This window comes from Cebus imitator, unplaced genomic scaffold, assembly GCF_001604975.1.
Source record: "Cebus imitator isolate Cc_AM_T3 unplaced genomic scaffold, Cebus_imitator-1.0 Scaffold0, whole genome shotgun sequence".
NCBI classification, from domain to species: domain Eukaryota; kingdom Metazoa; phylum Chordata; class Mammalia; order Primates; family Cebidae; genus Cebus; species Cebus imitator.
This window is the reverse complement of record NW_016107315.1, coordinates 11,427,474-11,434,786: the sequence shown is the minus strand read 5'-3', so window position 1 is coordinate 11,434,786 and position 7,313 is coordinate 11,427,474. Positions and strand designations below refer to the sequence as shown.

The 7,313-nt window shown below is 39.0% G+C and overlaps 1 protein-coding gene across 2 annotated transcripts in view; it reads right to left on the bottom strand.

Annotated features, from left to right (window-relative positions):
- Nucleotides 1-7,313, bottom strand: part of PAK2 (p21 (RAC1) activated kinase 2) — an 84,763-nt gene that overhangs the window by 54,479 nt on the left and 22,971 nt on the right. The window contains exon 1 of one of the 2 annotated variants that reach the window (XM_017522824.2): nt 6,118-6,137. The exons of the other annotated variant lie outside the window; for it this stretch is intronic. The gene's annotated coding sequence lies outside the window, so the exon portion shown is untranslated. Of the gene's footprint in view, nt 1-6,117; nt 6,138-7,313 lie in introns of those variants that run through there. 2 annotated transcript variants of the gene reach the window in all.

Here is a 7,313-nt window from a genome sequence, read left to right as displayed (position 1 = left end):
AAAGGTCTTTCAAGTGGTGGGAAACTGCTAAAATCAAGATAGTAGATTCAAGCTTTCTAAAACTAATTTTGGCTTGAAAGCTTAAATTATATCAGTAACAACAAATTCTGTCACTATTTTTGAGGAAATGTCTGCAAAATACCTAAGTCTGAACAACCAGAATTTGTAAGCCAGTTGTTCTTTCAAATAAAAAAAAAGGTGTTCCATGAAACAGGGGACTAGTTTAATTCTCTTGCAAAAATGGTTATCTCCAGACAATGATTCAGACTTTGGTATGCAAAAGTACCTTATGAGTACTTCCCATTTTGCTATATAGAATACTTGATCAATAACTTTATGGTTCCATTAAGTACATTATTAAGTGAAACTGGCTCTTTACTGCAAGCAATTGGCCATGGCCTTGACATGTGTTAAAGTAACAAGCAAGTTGACCCACTTCTGCTTTTGCCCCATCAATGCATATGCTGACATAGTGTGAAAGCAAACAATGTGTTAAGAATACTATGAAAAAAAGTTTTGACATCATGACTCCCCCACAGTATTGTAGACCAAACTTTGAGAACTGCTGCTTTAAAGTGTACTCCATAGTTATATCTCACCTACATACCCACAATTCTTTCTGATGTTTTACGGAGGTGGCAGAAGACTCATATTTATTTCATCTTATACTCTATAGAACATGTTTTAACAGAACAAATGAGCAACAGCTAGATTTCCAAGCTAGGGTACAAACGCCTCCTCAATCCTTAACATGTTGAAAATCCAAATACATGCAATAGTATTTGCTGTACTGCTTTTCATTACAGTATCAGAAAGATCGGTAGGTTTTCATGACTTAGCCAGAGACACTCTTACATTTATATGAGAAGCAATGCTAAATTCTAAGCAAATGACATTACACAGCAACTTTCAGAACACAGCCTTTCCTTATACCTTGGTTATCCTTAAAAACTTTTCTACTGCTCAATTTTAATATACTGTGCAGTAACTTTTTTATTTTCTGCACAAATTCAGTCTAGAACTAAAGAGGAACCAGTGCATTGTGTTTTTCAGAACTTTTTAGTAACTACACACTATGTCATGCTGAATTAGCTATCTCAAGGAAATTCCAATTAACATGACTTATCCTTTAAGCAATACTTGCCTAAACAAAACCTAAATAGTAAACTTGAGTCAGAGATGTCCCTAATGAAATTACTCAAGATGACAAATATACTGCAACAATTCTTACATGCCACATGAGTGAGATCTTAGTAAATATAAGCACAACCTTTGATACAATACTGATGGCTCTGCCATCTGCTTAGCTGAGGACTTACCACTTCATGTCTGGATTTCTCTCACTCTCTACGTGTTCAGCTGTTGTTCAGTGGAAGTTACAAGAAATTCTATTAGGTTGGTGCAAAAGTAACTGTGATTTTTGCTATTAAAAATAATGGCTAGTTACATTGGTGCAATTACTTTTGCACCAAAAGTAACTTGTGCAAAAGTAATTGTACCAACCTAATAACTAGCTGCCTAGAGGGTCTCTATGTGTTGTTTTTTGTTTGCAGAAAGAAGTCAAAATTGGTTAAATATACTTTAATTATCATGCAGTAACAAGTGCTATGACTCTCTCCTGACTAGCTGCCCATAACCTACAGGATGAGGACTAAACTCTGACATTCGGGCCATTGAACTCCAAACTGCTGAGTCAATCTGATCTCACGTGAATGCACCACGTAAATCCTATGCCTCATATTTCTCAAATACACCAAAGACTTCGGTGTATTTGAAGGGCCTATATCATTTTTACATACATATTTATGCATTTTTAGCTTTTCTTTTTCCTTTTATTTACCCACCCAAACCTTTCAAGATCCAGTGAAAATGATTTCCTTCCTAAGGTCACTCCTAGCCCAAAATGATCCCTCACATCCTCTAAACTTGAGTTACACGGGAAAATAAATTCAGATGGTATTAAAATTGTAAAGGATTAGAAGTCATCTAGTACGTCTGCCTTGTTTTATATGTGGAAAAAACTGAACCACCAAAAAGTAAGTGGTTAGCCTAAAGGCGCATAAATCTAATGTCTAACAGCACTAAGACTAGAACTCAAGTTCCTAACAACGCTTAATCTCATGCTCTCTTTTCTTACTTATGCTAATATAGTGGATCATTCTTCGGTAATGAATTACAACTGTAAACCCTTAGTTATTTTACCCGTTTTTCCTACCTAAGACTTAAAGCAATTCAAAGGCAGGTACTGTGTATATATTAGGTAATGTTTACTGATTTACGGTACCAAACTCTGTCCACAGATAAAATACTATTCTTGAATTTGTTATATATTTTTTTATTTTTTGAGATGAAGTCTCACTGTGTTACCCAGGCTAGAGTGCAGTGGTGCAATCTTGGCTCACTGTAACCTCCACCTCCTGGGTTCCAGTGATTCTCCTGTATCAGCCTCCCAAGTAGCTGTGATTGCAGGAGTGTGCCACCATACCTGGCTCATTCAATTTGTTTTCTTTTTTTTTTTGAGATGGAATCTTACTCTGTCACCCAGGCTGGAGTGCAGTGGCGTGAGCTTGGCTCATTGCAACCTCTGTCTCCCAGGTTCAAGTAATTCTCCTGTTTCAGCCTCCCAAGTAGCTGGGATTACCGGTGGAAGCCACCACACCTGGCTAATTTTTTTTTTTTTTTTGAGCTGAAGTTTGCTCTTGTTGCCCAGGCTGGAGAGCAATGGCATGATCTCGGCTCACTGCAACCTCCGCCTCCTGGGTTCAAGTGATTCTCCTGCTTCAGCCTCCTGAGTAGCTGAGCTGGGATTACAGTCATGCACCACCATGCCCAGCTAATTTTGTATTTTTAGTAGAGACAGGGTTTCTCCATGTTGGTCAGGCTGGTCTTGAGCTCCCAAACTCAGGTGATCCACCTGCCTTGGCCTCCCAAAATGCTGAGATAACAGGCATGAGCCACCGCCCCCCAGCCCTTTTGTATTTTTTTAGTAGAGACAGGGTTTCTCCATATGGGTCAGGCTGGTCTCAAGCTTCTCACTTCAGGTGATCTACCTGCCTTAGCCTCCTAAAGTGTTGGGATTACAGGTGTGAGCCACTGCGCCTGGCCTGAATTTGTTTTCTTAATCAAACAGCACTAGACAACATAAACGACCCCATATTAACAAAAATATCTTTAGAAAGATTTATACTTTTCTCCTCACATCTGATTCATGACCTTCAGTTCTCTTTTCCATAAAATCGTATTTTTTGTGTGTGTGAATTACTGCTTCTGACAGTGTCAAATGCCTGAAAAGTACCAGATGAGGCTGTGATAAAGTTCTTTATGCTCCCCTTACATTTTAGCCAAAACAATATTAAGTTTCAAAATAATTCATGGTAAAATACTGATTTACCTTATGTTTTGCTCAACCATTAGTCAAAAATGTTATATTAAAAAAAAGAGCAAATGGTAAGTAGTGCCTCTCTCCAAATCTGTTCAAACACTTTTTGCTACTTTTCAGTGAAAAACAAGTAGGCGAAACAAAAAGTGTGCCCCAAACACACTGTACTCTTCTAAGAGGCCCATTGTTAAACTGTGACACGACTCAAACACAAACAATTCCTCAATTGTCTACTGAAGGAGACTAGGGGTAGCTAAATATACAGCAGAAACGAACAACGTAGTGGTATCTGGAACCAGTCAGTCCAAATAGTGGAAATTACTGAACTTATTATTATCTACTGGGATCAACTGTAGTACTTCAGGTGTAAACCATATACTATTGAAAAACACAATGATTTTAAAGAGCACACTTTTCCCTTAAATTTTTATTTACTTTTCAGTACATTATGAATATAGTAATGCAACACTAATTAATCAGACTTCCCACAATCTCTCAATAAGCTGCAAGAACCCCAACACCAATGGTCTTTCCCTCTCCCAATCAAAAAAAAAAAAAAAAAAAAGCCTCAAATGCCTTTGAGAGGAAAAGCATGAAAGAAACCATTTCCAAATCACCTGAAGATGACAACACACACTCTAAACAAAAGGTTCACAACTCAGAAGAAAGAGTGTTCTCATTTGGTGACAGTGGCCATAACATCAGTTCTACTAGCAGCAAAGCCAGAAAGAAAAGAGGGAAATGGAGAAAAGAGATGAAGAAAACACTATCTGGGGACTGGTAAAAAAGAAGGAAAATAAAACTGCTTCACACTCTAAAATAAAGGACTGGATAACATATCAAATCTTTTTAAATGCATGGATGGGCTAGTAAAATAAGAGGGATGGTTCCACAGAGCCCCAAAGCAAAGTGAAACCAGGAACTCAAAAGGAGTGAGCAATTTACTAATCTAGTTATTCTCGAGGGATTTTGACTAAACCCTGGAGACGTCATGCTTCCACTTTGATGGCTGCCACAGGGGACAGGAAGTAAAACCCAGTCTGCCTAATGTTGAAAAATTAACAGGAGTCCTTCCCACATAAGGCTGGGCCTGAAAAAGGCTATAACCCACAGAAGGACCAATCAGGAATAAATCCCTCTGGACAGAAAGGAACAAGAAAACCTTAAGGATTCTGAGAATGGTGATGGCAAGAGAAGCAAAAAGATCTCTGAAAAACATAGATATGGAATGATGTGTCACAGAACACATAGAAGCAGCTTGAAAATAAAAGCAGAATAGAGCAAATATGAAAACACCATACAGAACTTTCAATAAGAAAAAATATGTGAAAGCTAAAACTCAACATTTGAAGTAAAAAGCAGCACACAGTGTTAGAGAGAACTAATGAAAAATGAACTAATGAACTCATTGCAGACAATGAGGCAGAAAGTAGGAAAGAGGAGATGAGTATGTTAGATGGTCTAATATACATCTATTTGGAGTTTCAGAAGATGGCAGAATTAAGGACTGGTCCACTGAATAAATAGCTGAGAAATTTCCAGAACTAATAAAGAACACAAATCTGTAAGTAGAAGTCTAATTAATCAAAAGCAGGATAAAAAATTATCTAGAAATAGACACATCATAGTGTTATTAAGAATATCAAAGACAAAGAGTTCCTAAAATCAGCCGAAGGAGAAAAAAAGGCAAACTTCACAGAAGCGGTAATTCAACGGTCAGCTTACTTCTTGATATCAACGATAAAAGCAAGAAGACAGTGGAATCAGTGTCTTGAGGCAAGAAGCTGCCAACATAAACTGCAAACCCAACAAAACTATCTTTTAAGAATGAGGTAAATAGAAACATTGAGACAATTTTTTAAAAAAAGACCAGAATCACTACACACTCTTAAATTAAGTTGAAAAACCAAAAAGATAACTAGGGAAGAAAAACATGTTATGAAACTTTAAAACACCTCCAACAAATCCATAGTAAGAAAAGACTTAATGAAAATTGGAAAATACTTAGAACTGAATGAAAATTTAAAGGCTATATATAAAAAACTCAGGCCAGGCACGGTGGCTCACGCTTGTAATCCCAGCACTTTGGGAGGCCAAGGTGAAGAGATCACTTGAGGTCAGCAGTTTGAGACCAGCCTGGTCAACATGAAGCCCCGACTCTACTAAAAATATAAAAATTAGCTGGGTATGGTAGTGCATGCCTGTAATCTCAGGTACCTGGGAGGCTGAGGCAGGAGAACCACTTGAACCTGGGAGGCGGAGGTTACAGTGAGCCGAGATGGTGCCATTGCACTCCAGCCTGGGAGACAAAGCAAGGCTATGTCTATAAGATAAAATACTATATATAAAAAACTTGCAGAGTTGAATAAACAACACGTGGCATACATACGCACAAAAAATTCCTTTTTTTTTTTTTTTTTTTAAGAGATGAGGTTGGGCCGGGCACGGTGCCTCATGCCTATAATCCCAGCACTTTGGGAGGCCGAGGTGGCTCGATCACCTGAGTTCAGGAGTTCAAGACCAGCCTAGGCAATATGGTGAAACCCCATCTCTACTAAAAATATAAAAATTAGCTGGGCGCGGTGGTGCATGCCTATAATCCCAGCTCCTTGGGAGGCTGAGGCAGGAGAATCACTTCGGCCCAAAAGGCGGAGGTTGCAGTGAGCTGAGATTGTGCCATTGCACTCCAGCCTGGGTGACAGAGCAAAGAGATGAGGTCTTGCACAGTGGCTACTTACAGGCATGATCACAGAACAGCACTGCAGGCCTTCAGCTCCTCAACTCAAGCAATCCTCCCACTTGATCCTCCCAAGCAGCTATACTGAGACTACAGGTACATGCCACCATGCCTGGCTGAGGAAAAAAATTTTGATATAAACTATTAATAAGGATGAACCTTGAAAATAATATGCTAAGTAACATAAGCCTAACACAAAAGGACAAATGCTGTATATTTTTTTTAAATTGAGAGGGGGTCTCACTGTCGCCCAGACTGGATTACAATGGCATGATCACAGCTCACTGCAGTCTAAACCTCCTGGACTCCAGTGACCCTCCCACCTCAGCCTCCTAAGTAGCTCTAACTTAAGGTAGATATCACCATCCCCAGTTAACTTTTAGACTTTCAGTCGAGACAAGCTCTATGTTGTCCAGGCTGCTCTTAAACTCCTGAGCTCAAGCTATCCTCCCACTTTGGCCTCTCAAAGTGCTGGGATGACAGGTGTGAACTACTGTGTCCAGCCTAAGAAATACTGTATTAATTTCATTCAAGTGAGACACCTTACAGTACTCAAATTCATAGACAGAAAGTAGAATAAAGATTACTAGAGACTGGGTAAAGTGCAACATGGGGAGTTATTTGTTTAATGAATACAGAATTTCTGCCTGGGATGATGAAAATGTTCTGGAAAAGGATGGTGGTGACGGTGTGCAACACTGAATATACTTAATACTATCAAGTTGTACACCTAAAAATGGTTAAATAATACATTTTATGTTATATATATTTCACCACCAGCACAACAAAAAAACTTTGCTAGGATATGAGGCCCTTATAGCTCTGAATTTTTATTTTTTATTTACATTATTTTTTTGAGACTCACTGTCACCCAGGCAAAAGTGCAGTGGCGCAATCACAGCTCACTGCAGCCTCAATCTCCCGGGCTCAGGTGATCCTCCTACCTTAGCTGCCGAGTGGCTGGCACAACAGGCATGTACCACCACGCCCAGGTAATTTTTGTATTTTCTGTAGAGACCAGGTTTCCCTATGTTGCCCAGGCTGGTCTTTAACTCCCAGCTTCAACTGATCCATCCTCCTTGGCCTCCCAAATTGCTGGGATTATAGGTGTACACTATAGTGCCCAGCTAGCTCTAAATGTTTACGTCAAAAAAGGAGAACTACTAGCTCAGGTAACATAGCAAGACTGTTAAAAAA